Genomic DNA, 18,024 nt, shown 5'->3' with positions numbered 1-18,024 from the left:
CAGCAGATGGCACCTTTGTCCAAGGAGGTCCTAATGAGGACCGCAACGTTGGACTCTCACATTATGCATTATTAATAAAAAGGCAAAGATTTTATAAGGGTTTGCCAGTTCAAAGATTCGTGTGTATACAACTGAGCACCCCAATTCCAAAAAAATGTATTTTATATATATATATATATATATATATATATATATATATATATATATATATATATATATATATATATATATCCAGAATGCTCAGGACCTGGGGCTTTCCAGATAAAGGATCTTTCCATAATTTGCATCCGAATACCTTAAGTCTACTAGAAAATCATGTAAACATAAGATACACCCAAAAGGCTGGTTTTGCTTCCAATAAGGATTAATTATATCTTTGTTTGGATCATTTACAAGGCACTGTTTTATCATAACAGAAAAAAAGGAAATAATTTTAAAAAATTTGGATTATTTGGATAAAATGGAGTCTATGAGACACAGCCTTTCTGTAATTTGCAGCTTTCTGGATAATAGGTTTTCGGATAACGTATATACCTCTATAAATAGATTTTTGTACTTACCGTTAAATCCTTTTCTCTTGTCCTACATTGGGGGACACAGGCACCATGGGGATGAAGATCCTGTTGCTTGGAGAAAGGACACTAAAAGGTTAAAGTTGCTCCTCCTCCTCCTGCTCTGGGCTTCATCCCCGCCTACCTCCTCAATCCTCAGTTTTCTGACCGAAGAAGAGATGACGAGCCCTACCAATTGCCCATGTGAAAAGAAGGAGCACCTCCCCAATGCAAGCTAAGCACGGTATGAACCACCTGCTGTTTGAACTTGTTGGTATTTGAACAATAAAAATTATATAAGATATTAACTGATCAACATTAACTTGAACTAATACAGGGAGGGAAGGCCTATGTCCCCCAATGTAGGAGAAAAGGATTTAACGGTAAGTACAAAAATCTATTTTTCTCTTGCCTAGATTGGGGGACACAGGCACCATGGGGACGTCCCAAAGCTACCCATGAGGGCGGGACTTTTTACCCCTAGTGTTCAGGGAATAACCAACTGCAACACTTTCCTCCCAAAGCTCGCTTCGGCTGAGGCGAATGTATGCACCTTGTAGAATTTGGAAAAGGTGTGTGTGGATGACCATACTGCAGCCCTACAGAACCTTTTCTGCTGAAGCCTGGAGGCGAACCACCCTGCTGAGTGAAGAAGTAGAATGAGCTGAACCCGGAAGGGTGTGGCCTTACCTCGTACCTCATAGGCCTTGAAGATTGTTGACCTAATCCATCTTGCATTGGTGGCCTTAGATGCCTTAAGGCTTTTCTGTGGTCCTTCTGGTAAGACAAAGAGGTTGTCTAGCTTCCTTCTACTCTTGGTAGCCCTGGTTTATGTTCTGAGAGAATGAACCACATCTACGCATGTAACTGATCCAAATTTGTCTTTTGTTCAGGACAAAATGAAGGAACCACCAGGTCCTGGTTAAGATGGAACTCTGACACCACCTTAGGAAGAAATCCAGGGTAGGTCTCAACACCGCCTTGTCCTTGTAAAAAATCAAAAATGGTGGACGACAGGATAGAGCTGCTAGTATTAAAGAACAGATATTTTGGTTTCAAATAATTGAAAAGCTGCAAGATTTTGTGGTGTCCGCTCTTTATTATTAGATTTGTGTTCATAGGTAAAGTAAAGCCTATAACATATCTAGCATAAGTCATTCTAAAACTCCTGGACTTGCTGTGTAATCATTTATAATCATGTTTTACTACTCATCCAATCAGTTTCTTCAGTTCAACTAGATATACCATGACCTGGATAAACAAAAATCTTCATAGTTGTAAAGCCTATAGGTTCTGATGGATAATTCTTTTGTGATACAGGTATAGGATCTGTTATTGCCAATGCTTGGGACCTGGGGCTTTCCAGACAATGGGATTTGGATCACTGAACACTGTTTGATAAGAAAAATGTAAATATTAAATAAACCCAGTAGCACTGTTATATAGCCAGGAGTGTGGCACCCAGGTGCATGGTAAAATACGGCATTCAAAAAGACCAGTTATACCATTTTTATTTTTGCCTGAAATTGTCTGCTCTTTTGTGAAAAAAATCTTATTTTGTTTTCCAGGAACCTACAAGCCTACCAGCTGTCTTTAAAATTTGAGAGATGATTGGATTCTGAAGGTTAGAAAAGCAATATCTTCTGTTATTATTCCAGAAATGCAATATTATACAGTATCAACTTTGTTGCCCATGTTGTTAGTTTTCATGGCAGAATAGAGTATATCAAGGAATAAAGAGGGGTTATTGGTAGAGAGGAGGCTTATCTATATTTACCCATTGTTATCTTGTTTTTAAAAACAGAATCTGCTGTTTTTTAAAGGGATACTGTCATGGGAAAAAAAAATTCAAAATGAATCAGTTAATAGAGTTGCTCCAGCAGAATTCTGCACTGAAATCCATTTCTCAAAAGAGCAAACAGATTTTTTATATTCAATTTTAAAATCTGACATGGGGCTAGACATTTTGTCAATTTCCCAGCTGCCCCAAGTCATGTGACTTGTGCTCTGATAAACTTCAATCACTCTTTACTGCTGTACTGCAAGTTGGAGTGATATCACCCCCTCCATTTCCCCCATCAGCCAAACAACAGAACAATGGGAAGGTAACCAGATAGCAGTTCCCTAACACAAGATAACAGCTGCCTGGTAGATCTAAGAACAACATTCAATAGTAAAAACCCATGTCTCACTGAGACACATTCAGTTACATTGTGAAGGAAAAACAGCAGCCTGCCAGAAAGCATTTCTCTCCTAAAGTGCAGGCACAAGTCACATGACCAGGGGCAGCTGGGAAATTGACAATATGTCTAGCCCCATGTCAGATTTCAAAATTGAATATAAAAAAATCTGTTTGCTCTTTTGAGAAATGGATTTCAGTGCAGAATTCTGCTGGAGCAGCACTATTAACTGATGTGTTTTGAAAAAAACATGTTTTCCGATGACAGGATCCCTTTAAGTACAAGGTGCCCAAGTTCATTCATTAATACTATGGAATTGTTTGTACAAACAGTAGCGATGCCTTCGCATATATATGTAATGCTAATGCCTTCCCTCTTATTTTCCAGTGATTAAATTTGACATCTTATCAGAAGACTATTCAAAGGAATGTCCAAGAGCAGCCCTCCCTGTTGGTGAACACCAGTGTTTTGCTCCTGAATTTTGCTTATTCTAAAAGAAAAAATAATGTTATTATTATTATTACAGGTATAGGATCCATTATCCGGAAACCCATTATCCGGAAAGCTCTAAATTATGGAAAGGCCATCTTCCATAGACTCCATTATAATCAAATAATCCAAATTTTTAAAAATGATTTCCTTTTTCTCTATAATAATAAAACAGTAGCTTGTACTTGATCCAAACTAAGATATAATTAATCCTTATTGGAAGCAAAACCAGCCTATTGGGTTTATTTAATGTATACATGATTTTCTAGTAGACTTAAGGTATGAAGATCCAAATTACAGAAAGATCCGTTATCTGGAAAGCCCCAGGTCCCAAGCATTCTGGATAACAGGTCCCATACCTGTATTATGTCTGTTTTTGAAGTAGATATTCAAGTCTGTTCCCTTTGTGCTGCATGTGCCTGGGCAGTAACTAACTGAGCCATTAGATCAGTATAGATCAGATGACATGAAGTCAGACTTGAACAACATGGCCGACACGAGGGAAGCTAGTGTTTCTTGGATTCTTAGCAATGCCACACACAACACTGCATTTTTGAAGCAGTGGAAGTGTAAGGCAATACTACTGCCATTATCCAGTCTAAAGGTAAATAGTTCATTATGTTCCCTTTAATAAGGGGTGGGAACACTGTAGTGAGAAAAAAATATTAGAATAGCCAGATAATTACAAGCTAATCCATTTTCTCTGTTACAAACTTTAAAAAAAGAATCTGATGCTACAAGCCTAAACTGCTTTTTTTTGCTCCTCTCCAGATTGACAGAGTGACAGATATGTAGAGCTCCATTGTCAGCATGGCCGTTAGTACAGACTGAGGATTCCAAAGTTTGGCAGAGACTTTGCCTTCCACTATCCCTCCCGTGACCTGTATTTTGTAGGTGCAAGGTAAATGTGACTGAAAGGCCTTATATCTGTGAACTGTTACTTTAAAGTTAGGTGTATAGTGGATTTGTTACCTTGAAGCAAATATCTATAGGGGAGATTATCAAGAATGTCTTGAAGGAAGAAAATAAACTGGGAGTATCCAATAACTGTATAAACCATGGTTGTGTAACGTATGGGACCTGTTATCCAGAATGCCTGGGACCTGGGGTTTTCAGGATAACTGATCTTTCTGTTATTTGGATCTTTGTATCTTAATGTAAGGGCTTACCCTGGTGGTCTAGTGGGGGACGGCAGGGACGCCTGCGGCCCCCTCGCCTGCTGCCCCCTCAAAACTGCCCTAGCACAAGTCATTTTACTATAGCGCTACATATATATATATATATATATATATATATATATATATATATATATATATTAAATAACAATTCCAGAAACACAGTCGGTTCTATTAAACAGAAATGATTTCACAAGAGCTCACATTAAGGCATTTTAAAGGAGAAGGAAAGCTCCAAGACAGTTTATTGCCAATAGATTAGCCACAATAGTGAAAGTTAGAATGCTATATTTATTCTGCAGAATGCTTTACCATACCTGAGTAAACAGCTCTAGACACTGTCTCTGTTTGTTTAGGGTAGAAGCTGCCATATTAGCTTGGTGTGACATCACTTCCTGCCTGAGTCTCTCCCTGCTCATTTACAGCTCTGAGCTCAGATTACAGCAGGGATGGGAGAAGTGAGGGAGAGAGGAGCAAACTGAGCATGCTCAAGCCCAAGCCCTGGAGGTTTAAGCTGAAAACAGGAAGTCTGATACAGAAGCCCATGAGTACATAATAGAAGGAAATAAATTATGTGTTTCTTTTGACAGAGGACTCAGCAGCATTACTTTGAGGGTTTACTGGTGTATTTATATAGACCTTTCTGATAAAGCTTACTTCATTTTAGCCTTTCCTTCTCCTTTAACCGTTTTCTGCTCCAGGATTAGTTTTCACTTGATTATTTAGCAACCTGGAGTGTGGACAGATTTGGATGAATGATGCACTGTTGTCTGTGATATTTCTCTTTGGACTGACAGTGTGGGATACAGTGTATTCTCCAGTAACACAAAGTGCAATGAAAATAAATCTGTTGCTAGTAGAAAATTCTTTGTACTGTTCTGGGGATGTTCCATATCTTTTGTTGTCAGGACGGTTAAAGCATTAAACATTCTGTCAATCTTTTGTTGTTTGTCCTGCAGCTCTGAGGTGTATCGGTTAAATCTGGAACAAGGGCGATACCTGAACTCTCTTCAGACTGAAGCCTCGTAAGTGAAAATGAACTGATGTGTTTGGCATCTTGTTTTGCCACTAGGGGGTGCCACATACACCCATACAGAATAACTTGCATATGACATTCACAGGCATCTTTCACTAGAGAGAACTGTGCATTTTACTGGGCTTTTCTGTCACCCGACACTATTTTGAGCTTTATATACTGAAATGTTTAGTGTTATTATTGAGACAAGTTTAATAGTCATTTGCTATTATTTTTTTCGTCAGATTAACGTTTGTGACATCAACCCTGCTCACCATTTGTTTGCTGCAGGCACCACGGAGGTAAGTTTCTGTTTCAGTTTTTAGGTCTGTGATCACTAACCTGCATCAGTGTGTTGGATAAGTTAATGCATAAAATGTTGTCTTAAAGGAACAGTTCAGTGTAAAAATAAAAACTGAGTAAATAGATAGGCTGTGCAAAATAGAAAAAATGTTGGGACATAACTGTTCAGTGAGTTTGCAATTGATCCTCAGCATTCTGCCCTGGTAACAAATCAGTGGAAAAGCAGGAAGTAGTGTTCTGGCTATTATGTTAGACATCCAATCACTCCAGCCTTTATACATTACATTTTTGCCTAACTAACTATATTAGATACATTTTTTATTTTTTGATTCATTCCTTTCCTACTCAGGTCTGAAACCTATTGTAATTGGTGCATGTTATCCCTTACTTACCATATACTGTAACCTCGTGCTCTGATGATATCCTTTGTAGGGCAGAGTGGAATGCTGGGACCCCAGGACAAGAAGTAAAGTTGGGGTGCTGGACTGTGCCCTAAGTAGTGTGACGGCAGACATGGAGTAAGTATGTCTGTGGGGTAATAAAGTTTTATAGATGCTAGGGATGCACCGAATCCAGGATTCGGTTCGGGATTCGGCCAGGATTCAGCATTTTTCAGCAGGATTTGGATTTGGCCGAATCCTTCTGCCCAGCCGAACCGAATCCTAATTTGCATATGCAAATTTGGATTTGGTTCGGTATTTGACAGAATCTTTCGTAAAGGCTTTCAGGGTAGAAGGATCGCCATCAGTTTCTGCACTGAAGTTCAATGGACCTCTACACATGGCAGTGGGCACCTCTAAATTTCAAGGATTGGGGGAAGAGACATCAGATGGAATTTCCAACATTATGGTGTTATCTTGCAAGAGTCCTGTGGCACAACCAATAAATACAGTTAGATTAGGGGTAATGTGCGTTCTTCTGCCATTTATCTTTCTTCTTCTTTAAAGTAACAGTTCAGTATAAAAATAAAAACTGGGTAAATAGATAGGCTGTGCAAAATAAAAAATGTTTCTAATATAGTTAGTTAGACAAAAATGTAATGGATAAAGGCTGGAGTGACTGGATTTCTTAGAGAACAGAACACTACTTTTCAGCTCTCTAATTCTGAGTTAGTCAGCGACTTTAAAGGAGAATTCAACCAGTAATTAAAAAAAAGCCCTCCCTGCCTGGGTAGACCCCCCCCCCAGCCTACCTGCCCTCCTGGGCAAATGCCCCTAAGTTTTTACTCACCCCTCCGTGCAGATTCTGAATTCTGAGTTCACGGCAGCAATTTTCTTTCTTCTGTCTTTTTCGGAAGTTTCTGCGAATTGCGCAGTAAATTTCTTTATCTTGCACAGCCTATTTATTTACCCAGTTTTTATTTTTACACTGAACAATTCCTTTAAAAGCTGTAATAACCTCCCGCTTTTGTTCAGGGCTGTTTTCCCATATGGATGAAGTAATCTGATAATAACTGAGAAGTCGGACCAAGAGTTGGTTGGAGAACTCTAGGGATGCACCGAATCCCCTATTTCGGATTCGGCCGAACCCCTGAATCCTTTGCGAAAAATCCGGCACAATACCGAACCGAATCCAAATCCTAATTTGCATATGTACAAGGTACTCTTTTATTATTACAGAGATAAAGTAAATCACTTTTAAAAATTTGAATGATTTAATTAAAGTGGAGTCTATTTGAGATGGCCTTCCCGTAATTTGGAGCTTTCTGGATAAAGGGTTTCCAGATAATGGATCCTATACCTGTATTTTATAAAAGCAAGACACTTGTTGGCCCTTGGGTTTACCTGGTGCCTCCAGAATGTGCATCTGACTTTCTTGAGAGAGTTTGTGTTTATTAAAACCGTTTCCAACTGCGGTACCCTCAAGTGTATATTTTATGCATGATTCAAACCCTTTCTGTATGTACCAGTCTTTATGTAACTCTACTAGTATATGCAATGCTGTACTTTTTTTCACAATACAGAAAAAGCCAGAACCGGGTAGAATAAAACTGTAATAAATAAAGACAAATATTCAGAGATTTAAGTATGATATGTGAAACTTGAAAGGTTCTGGTTAGTCACTGCGAATTAGTCGCGGGCGTCAATTCTCACGTTTCAAAATTTTTCGCCAATTTCGCTGGAAGTTCGTGAATTTTTTTGCTAAGCGAAACGGGAGAAATTCGCCCGTCACTAGTTCTGGGCTATAGTAATGATTAGGCTGAAGCCATATGGATAAAGGGGGCAGGCAAGTTAATTGTAAGATTGAGTTACAGGTCCACTCATGTTGAAAGCTCAGCTCCTGTTACCAGTAGAAAAGGCAGCAAGTTTGGGGCAAGTTTTGGTGGGGGATATCGAGCCCTTAAAGGAATTGTTCACCTTTAAATAAATTCTTATTAGGATGTAGAGAGTGACATTCTGAGACAATTTGCAATTGGTTTTCATTTTTTACTATTTGTGGTTTTTTAGTTATTTAGCTTTTTATTCAGCAGCTCTACAGTTTACAGTTTCAGAAATCTGGCTGCTAGGGTCCAAGTTCCCCTAGCAACCATGCATTGATTTGAATAAGAGACTGGAATATGAAAAGGAGAGGGACTGAATAGAAAGATGAGTAATAAAAAGTAGCGTTAACAATATATGTGTAGCCTTACAGAGCATTTGTTTTTAAATGGGGGTCAGTGAAAGCTGGAAGGAGTCAGTAGAAGAAGGCAAACAATTCAAAAACTATAAAAAAAAATAGTGAAGACCAATTGAAAAGTTGCGTAGAATTGGTCATTCTATACCATACTAAAAGTTAACTTAAAGGTGAACCACCCCACCCAAACTGGACCAGAGGTTACTGCCAGGAGAGTTAAAGGAGAACTAAAGAAGTAGCTAGAAATGTTGTAAATTATGTTTTGTGCTTCTGTACCAGCCCAAGGCAACCACAGCCCTTTAGCAGTAAAGATCTGTGTCTTCAAAGATGCCCCAGTAGCTCCCCATCTTCTTTTCTGCTGAATCACTGCACATGCTCTGTGCTGCTGTCACTTACTGAGCTTAGGGACCCACTCACAATATACAGTACACATAGAATAGAAATGTCACAATATAAGGCTGATTAGTAATTAATACAGATAATTACTACATGGCAGCACAGAAACCAGTGCAATTAGCATCAGAATTTAATAATCAGCAAACCTGTAGCATCAGCTTATATTACAGGGGAAGTTCATTTTCTGCTGGATAATTAGTGACGAGCCCTAAGCTTAGCTTCTCAACAGCCAATCAGAGCCCACTGAGCATGTGAGTGTCACAGACACTTTCCAAGATGGTGACCCCCTGTGACAAGTCTGAAGTCCTGGATCATTGCTGCTATTGACAAGCTGAAACTTTAGCCTCGTGCAATAAGTTCACTATATAAAATATGTCATTTTTAGCCACATTCATTTTTAGGGTATGAATATTCACTGCTAACGGGCTGTGGTTGCAACGGGCTATTAATAAAGCCAAAAAACATAATTTCTAACCTCTGCCTTAGTTAAAGGAGAAGGAAAGGCTTTGTGCACTTGGGGGTGCCAAATGTTAAGCACCCCCCAAGTGATTGCCCGGGGTTATACCACGGACCATCTTCTTCCGTCTTCCACTTTTTTCGATCGGCATGTGCAGTAGAACGAAAAGCCAAACTTTAACTAAAAAGTCGACTATTTCACTCAACTGCGCATGCGTCTGCCCTGGGAAATTTGAAGCGGAGGAAGACGGAAGAAGATGCTCCGTGGTTCTCACTGGTATAACCCCGGGCCGGTGCAGTTTTCTGCTGATAGGAGCACCAGCCCGGGGTTATAGGTAAGTTAATATAATCACTCGGGGGTGCCTAACTTTTGTTACACCCAAGTACAGGATTCCTTTCCTTCTCCTTTAAAGGGATTCTGTCTTGATTTTTATGATGTAGTTTTTATTTCTAAATTACACTGTTTACACTGCAAATAATTCACTCTACCGTGTATAATTTAATGTCCATAACCAGCAAGTGTATTTTTTTTAGTTGTAATATCGGTGTGTAGGTGCATCTCAGGTCATTTTGCCTGGTCATGTGCTTTCAGAAAGAGTCAGCACTTTAGGATGGAACTGCTTTCTGGCAGGCTGTTGTTTCTCCTACTCAATGTAACTGAATGTGTCTCAGTGGGACCTGGATTTTACTATTGAGTGCTGTTCTTATATGTACCAGGCAGCTGGTATCTTGAGTTAGTGAGCTGTTATCTGGTTACCTTCCAATTGTTCTGTTGTTAGGCTGCTGGGGGGGGAAGGGAGGGGTGATATCACGCCAACTTGCAGTAAAGAGTAACTGAAGTCTATCAGAGCACATGAATGGGGGCAGCTGGGAAACTGACATTATGGGGCATATTTATCAAGGGTTGAATTTCGAATTCAAAAAACTTCGAAATTCGAATTCAAAAAGACCAAAGGAAATCGGCTGAATCGCGAATAGCGCATTCGATCGAATTTGATTCAAATTTTTTCCAAAAAAAACGTTAGATTTTTGTCACCAATTGAGTCAAAATAGGTTCTAGGAGGTCCCCCATAGGCTAAAACAGCAATTCAACAGGTTTTAGATGGCGAATGGTCGAATTCGAATTCGAGACAGTACATTTCAATATTCAAATTTTTTTTTAAATTCAAATCGAATTTGGGCTATTCCCTAGTCGAAGTACACAAAAAAATAGCTTGAAATTCTAATTTTTTTCACTCGAAAATTCAGCTGGACCTTTGATAAATCTGCCCCTATGTCTAGCCCCATGTCAGATTTCAAAATCAAATATAAAAAAATCTGTTTGCTCTCTTGAGAAATGGATTTCAGTGCAGAATTCCCATGACAGTTCATTGTCATGTGCTTCCATATAGTGCGCAGATACATTATGTGACGATAATATTGTGTTGATGATGTTAATGAGCTACTAGTGGTGCCTACGTTCTGCCACTTACATGGACTCTGAAGCAGGCACACCGCAATTCTAGTCAATTATTTGCTTAATTTTATTACTCGTGAATTCCATTATTCAATCCCTAACTGCTATTTGCTTATCGTATAGACTTTACCCGTAACACATTCACACACCGAGCATATTGATCTTATTGAGCCAAGTTTGCTGTTGCTGCTGTAGCTAAACAGCTTGGCACAGGTTTGGGACCTGTTATCCAGAATGCTCGGGACCTGGTGCTTTCCGGTTAATGGATCTTTCAGTAATTTGGATTAAATAAACCCAATTGGCTGGTTCAGGGGCGTAACTACAGAGGAAGCAGACCCTGCGGCTGCAGGGGGGCCCAGGAGGTATAGGGGCCCCATGAGGCCCTAATTAATGAGCAATTTCAATATATATTGGTAAAAAAGGGCAACATGTGGTTATGTTGGGGGCCATAAAATGAATTTGCTGTGGGGCCCAGTAACATCTAGTTACGCCACTGGGCTGGTTCTGTTTCCAGTAAGGATTAATTATATCTGAGTTGGGAGTACAAGCTACTGTTTTATTATTGCAGAGAAAAAGGAAATCATTTTTAAAAAAAAAATTTGGATAATTTTGGTTAAAAACGTTCTGGATAACCGGTTTCCGGATAACGGATCCCATACCTGTATATCCTTTATAGCACATTGTTTTTGAATTGTAATAACATCACGTCCATACAATTGTTTGTTGCCACTATAATTTATTTTTAAATAATTTCATGAAGCCTATTTGCTCTGTTGCTGCGTGTGTTTTAGTAAATGGCATATTCTGATTCTGGGAACATTCTGGAAATATTTATATAAATAAATATAAATATAGAGTATAAATATAGAGTTTCTAGGCCTCTTCATTGTTTGTTTTTTTTGGTCTTTATTTTCTGTTTCTAGTTAAAGCAAAGAAACAATCGTGTGGGCTTCCCATAGTATTCACAAGTTCAAATGAAGGAGAGAGTGATACTTTGATATAATCTGCAACTGGTTTTCATTTTTTTATTATTTGTGGTTTTTCAGCAGCTCTCCAGTTTGAAATTAGCTAGGGTCCAATTTACCATAGTAACTAGAGTCCTGCAGCACGTCGGGTACCTGCGGGTTACCCGCAAAAACCTGTGGTACCCTGCGGGTTGCAGGTAGAAGTTCCGGTTGCGGATATTGACGCGGTTCTTCGGGTCTTCTCAATAGCGATTTTCTTTACTATTTTTTTCTGATCACACCTACTTCCAATGATGTCACTTCCAGTTTACAATGATCGCACTTCCTGATTCTTGATGGTCAGCGGGTCGCGGGTCCGGGTTGCGGATAAGGTACCGGGCCAGGTATCGGGTCCAAGCGGGTAAGAATGTGGATTCCAAAAAATGGACGTGCGCAGGACTCTAATAGTAACCATGCATTGATTTGAATTAGAGACAGGAATATGAATGAGAGGCCTGAAAAGAAACACAAGTAATAAAAAGAAAGCAATAACAATACATTTGTAGCCTTACAGAGCATTTGTTTTTAGATGTGGTCAGTGACCCCCATTTGAAAGCTGGAAAGAGTCAGAAGAATAATTCAAAAAAACATAAATTAAAAAAAATGAAGGCCAGTTGCTTAGAATTAGACATTCTTTAATATATGAATAGTTAACTTAAAGGATAACTAAACTCTTCATTCGAATATGCTTAGAAAAGTCCTTTTCTACATAAGGAACATATTGAACAAGCATAAAAGTTGAGCATCTTTATAATGTAGGGATGTGTAAAATAGCCATCCCTAGTATATTGTGCAGGCAGTTCCTCAATGTTATGGACACCTATTTGGGTCCTAAAATACAGTTGGGAGGGGTACTGTTTGCTCTTTCTGTTCTAAGCTATGCCCCCTGCTACTTCTCACAGTGACCAGCAGATGGCACTGTGCTAGGATATAAAAAGGCTCTGAAGCCATGCTTTCATTGTCCATTTTGTGCTGGCTCTAGCCTGAGCTAACAGGCTGAGTCTGAGTGGAACCTGATTGTTTTAGGATTAGTCAGGATAGGCTACTCATCATTATAGGTCACTCTAGGAGTGACAGATAGACAGGTTATTTAGCTGAGCAGCTCAAGGCTCCGACGAGGAGAGTCAGAGGGATTAAGATCCCGGGTACTAATAGCCCAGAAGTAGGGACTAAGTGTATAAGAACAGGGTAGATAGATTCCCCTCAGGTTCCACTTAGGGAAAGGCTGAAAGCTGGTTGTACCTTTATTGCTGCTGAGCTTGTCCTCTTGCCTGTGGGGACTAATATTGACCAAAAGGTGCTGTAAGTATTGCTAATTCAATGTGATACCAAATCCTGTCATGCTCTATTGTATACTCCACTGAGGATTGTGTATGTTCAATAAATCAGTTCATGTTTAAGTTATAAGAACCACTGGCGCCCAATTATTAAACCCTGAATCCAGTTACAGTTGCACTACACCCTGCCTCCACACCGTTGCGAGGGCTCACTCCCTAAGATTACAGGTCTTATCCGGGGCACATTTATTGGGAGTTGAGCTCAATAGTGGTGTACAATACACACAATTTACTAAAGCGCTACAATAGTAAGAATGATCCAGGCCTTCAAAGTTGTCACAGGAGTTTCCCATCTTGAATATTGTTAGGAGTGTCTGTGACACTCACATGCTCAGTGGGCTCTGAGCAGCTGTTGAGAAGCTAAGCTTAGGGCTCGTCACTAATTATCCAGCAGAAAATGAGGTTGGTCTGTAATATAAACTGATGCTACAGGGCTGATTATTAAATTCTGATGCTAATTGCACTGGTTTCTGTGCTGCCACGTAGTAATTATCTGTATTAATTACTAATCAGCCTTATATTGTGACATTTCTATTCTATGTGTACTGTATATTGTGAGTGGGTCCCTAAGCTCAGTAAGTGACAGCAGCACAGAGCATGTGCAGTGTATCAGCAGAAAAGAAGATGGGGAGCTACTGGGGCCTTTGTTCTTCTTTTACTGGGATTGGATAGGACAAATTCTTTCAGTAAAGTACTGTTTTATGAAAACATTTTGGGGCCATGCAGCAGAAATTCCTTCGAACCTCTTATGCTAGGAAGAAAGTTTTGTGGCCAGGGTAATTGGGGTGATCTGACCAAGTGATAGGATAGATGTCATAGGAATGCTCAAGCCCTAAGCAGAATTGCACATGGGTAGCTGAAAAGTAGGTATATTGAAGTTCGTTGGGGCGAGTCAGGAACAGTCACACAGTGCAGTCTTTATTATTGACATTCTTGATGGGCCATGTGATATTGGATTGGTGCAGGATCTTTGTATGAATATTAGAGTAGGTTGGATTAAAGTCTCCCCTACTATAGGCTTGCATCTACTGTTGCTTGTTCATCTCTGATTGTTTATGACGTGTATGAACATTGCCAACAGAGTATTTTTGCATTGCAGTCAAGTTTTTTTTGGTGCAGCCTGTGTCCATTCCCATCCACGTGTCTATTTATGACTTTGAATCATTTGGGAGGATATCCTGTGTTGTCCCATATGAATTTTCCTTCTCGTTAATATCCATAATGCCGTCTTCCAGTATAAGTAAGCCCCTGTTAGGTTTTTTGTGTTTTTGAGCAGAAATAGCAGGATTTCAGAAAGCAGGGTCTCCTCCCTGATCTTGGAGAGAATGTGATGGAACTCACGCTTGTACCAATGATTGGCCACCCCCAGTGTTTATATTTCTTTTGTCTGGCTGCCAGTATTGACCTCGTGTGCAACATAAATAGCTCATGAACTTGCCAATGTGTTAAGTGCATCACTTGCCTTGTCGTTACAATGGAAACATGTGCTTCCTATAGTCATAGGAACAGTTCCAAGGAGAAACCATATAATTAAGTCTGAAGAGCGGAAATCCTGCCCATTTCCTTTAACGCTCTTTTATACTCGAAGGGTCGTGTGGCATGCCGGCGCTCCTTATTTACTTTAGATTTATTTTAGGGTTATCTCTATTTAAATCACAGCTTCACATGTCTGAGGGCAGTTGCCCCACTTTGTAGACTGTGAACATAACTGGCCAATTCAATTCATGTTTTAAATCAATGGCCTAGTGCCTATCTCATTATTATAGAGGTTGAACTCCATTTAGAGATCTCTTATTTACTTTATGTGTTCAGGGGTCAGATTATGATAAAATGATGATGTCCTTCTAAAATGTCAGTGAAGCCCTTGAGCAGTCTCTCAGAATCCTTTCATGGCTGCATCAGGCCCCTGGGTGTCCTACTGGACAGTCCTGCCTAGTGCCTATCCCATTATTATAGAGGTTCAACTCCATTTAGAGATCTCTTATTTACTCTCATATGTGTTCAGGGGCAAGATTATGATAAAATGATGATGGCCTCTTAAAATGTCAGTGAAGCCCTTGAGCAGTCTATCAGAATCCTTTCATGGCTGCATCCTTTATTTAAGGGTTATCTCTACTCAAATCACAGCTGAGGGCAGTGGCCCCACTTTGTAGACTGTGAACATAACTGGCCAATTATTTTAACAATTCATGTTTTATATCAATGGCCTAGAGCCTATCTCACTATTATAGAGGTTCAACTCAATTTAGAGATCTCTTATTTACTCTCATATGTGTTTGGGGGTCAGATTATGATAAAATGATGATGTCCTCCTAAAATTTCAGTGAAGCCCTTGAGCAGTCTATCAGAATCCTTTCATGGACGCATCAGGCCCCTGGGTGTCCTACTGGACAGTCCTGCCTAGTGCCTATCCCATTATTATAGAGGTTCAACTCCATTTAGAGATCTCTTATTTACTCTCATATGTGTTCAGGGGCCAGAATATGATAAAATGATAATGTCCTTCTAAAATGTCAGTGAAGACCTTGAACAGTCTATCAGAATCCTTTCATGGCTGCATCCTTTATTTTAGGGTTATCTCTACTCAAATCACAGCTTCATACGTCTGAGGGCAGTGGGCACACTTTGTAGACTGTGAACAAAAATGGCCAATTATTTTAACAATTCATGTTTTATATCAATGGCCTAGTCCTTATCCCATTTTTATAGAGGCTCAACAGAGCAGTCTATCAGAATCCTTTCATGGATGCATCAGGTCCCTGGGCGTCCTACTGGACAGTCCTGTAGCAACGCCAGGCTCAGCCAAGCTATAAATGCTTTTGATTGACTTTTTGGCAGGCATATTACTGAGTTTAAAGAGCCCAGTACTTTAGATAGTTACTGATATTATCCTGTCGCAAAGAGATGTTGTATTCTTTCCTATGTGGCCCATGTGCAGTGTCTTTTCTAAGGGTGCCATTGCTGTAACACAAATCCACTAGGTTCTGTTCAATGGGATCCTACCAATTAGTATAGTATTTGGGCTGAAGTTTCCCCAAAGGCAACGAAGCAGATAATGGAAAATCTTCGGGGGAGGGGGTTTGATAGGGTGATAACAAAAATCTAACCACTGGTTACCTAAACAAACAGATTTTTGTGTGTATGGTCCAACCTTGTGTATTGTCACACATAGACACTTTGTATTTCTTCAACAATGGCTCCTTTAATTTTTATTACAAATATGCAAGGATGGCTTCACACTCAAACAAAACGTGTACTCTCGTTAATTATCTTGGAATTGAATTGATGTTGTGCTATATTAGGAGAGGAAATCAAGTTTGCATTTTTAAAATGTTTGGGATTTTTACCCAGGAATGTTAATTGGGCTCTTGTTTGCACAACCAAAAGGTCTTGTTGAAGGGGGGTGGGGAGCAAGGTATGTGTGTATGCAGTGACAATTTGTCATGCTTCTGTGCTATTATATAGCGAGTTCCAAGGTGCTTATATGTTGTACTTTTCCTTTATTTCCTCACGTTTATACAAACATATTATGCACTGAGCTTACATTTTTTGCCTTTCCTTTCTGGCAGCCTGGGCATAACCTCCTACTGTATTATAATTTTACTACAAGAAGCTAGTATGAGGCATTAACAGCCAAACAGGTCAATAAATGTCCCTCTCTATCGAAGACTCCTTTGGTATTCCTTGGTTCCTAACACCTTAGTTAAGCGTAACTCCTACAGAGAGATAGAGTGAAGCTAGAACAACAAACAATATTCTGCTATTCCCAGACTAACCATGTGGCTTTTTAGGCCTTGGGACCTGCTCCTAGATAGTGTTCTTCCCCCCCCCAAGTCATGCTCTAACTCAGTGATCCCCAACCAGTGGCCTCAAAGCAGGAGCTTATTTTGGTAGGCCATTTGGCGCTACCAAATGGCCAATCACAGCCCTTATTTGGCAGCCCAGGAACATATTTCATGCTAGCGTTGCTCCCCAACTGCTTTTACTTCTGAATGTTGCTCACCGGTTGTAAAGGTTGGGGATCCCTGCTCTAACTGAACACCAGGATTTTCTAGCAAAGCAAATAGGCATTCTCCCCAAACTTGCCCCTTGAGCCAAGGTTGTGATCCACCCTAAGTGGACAGTCCACAGTTTGGGAAACACTTAGAATAATGAGATTTGGGTATGAAGATGTCCCAAGCATCATGGATATAGCGTAAGACACATTTGCACATTTTGTGTGTGCATATTTAATTCAGTACTTGCTCAAATGATCATTTTTAACAACAAGATAGACAGGTAAGTCTAACTTGATGAAGTTAATACCGTGGCCAGTCAGCCCTGGTATATTCCCTGCCAATTTAAAAAGTGGGATTTAAGCAGAACAGCTGCTGCAGTTTAACAGAAAAGGAATAGAATTACACTTCTCTTTATGGATACAAGTCAGATACACTAAGCTGAACTGGCCTTGGCACCCCAAGGCATTTGCCAGTCTAATATTTCACTTTCCATAACATCAAAAAACAATAAATTGTGCCCTTTGATTACTATTATGGATGACCTGTGCCATTATCCCATGAAAACCAAGCCAATTGGGCAGGCATGTAAAACGTATATGGCAATTTCAGTTGTCTGCCATGGGAAGACAATTACATGACTTTGAGAAAAGATGTGACTACAAAACACTGATTAATGTCTAAATGTGCCCTTAGTCTTAAGGACCTACAGTAGTGTTTGATAAATTATACAAAAGTTATATTATACTATTCTACATTATACTCCACATCTTGAAGTTATGGGCTTTTAACAAGAAAAAAGGAAATCAGTTTTTTGTGATTTCATACGTGGTTGTTATTCTCCCATCTTGCACTTGTCTAGAAACTGCCAAAGGTAAACAAGGAGTTGGCGCTTAAACTGTACGAGGAGGAAGAGCAGCTCTCACAGAAGAAGAAGAAACAAAAGGTTGGTTCTTTCTCCATGTGTGTTTTTTGAGTAAGAGATAGTGGAGCCTCTTACACACCGTCTGGTGTTCATTTCATTGAGTCTTTGTACTTGTTGACTGTGTGTTAC

At 39.7% G+C, this 18,024-nt stretch overlaps 1 pseudogene; it reads left to right on the top strand.

The window, feature by feature from the left end:
• The window catches only part of LOC108717491, a 29,963-nt pseudogene that overhangs the window by 257 nt on the left and 11,682 nt on the right, over positions 1–18,024 (top strand).

This window comes from Xenopus laevis, chromosome 5S (assembly GCF_017654675.1).
Source record: "Xenopus laevis strain J_2021 chromosome 5S, Xenopus_laevis_v10.1, whole genome shotgun sequence".
Taxonomy (NCBI): Eukaryota; Metazoa; Chordata; class Amphibia; order Anura; family Pipidae; genus Xenopus; species Xenopus laevis.
This window is presented reverse-complemented; position numbering and strand designations above follow the sequence as displayed.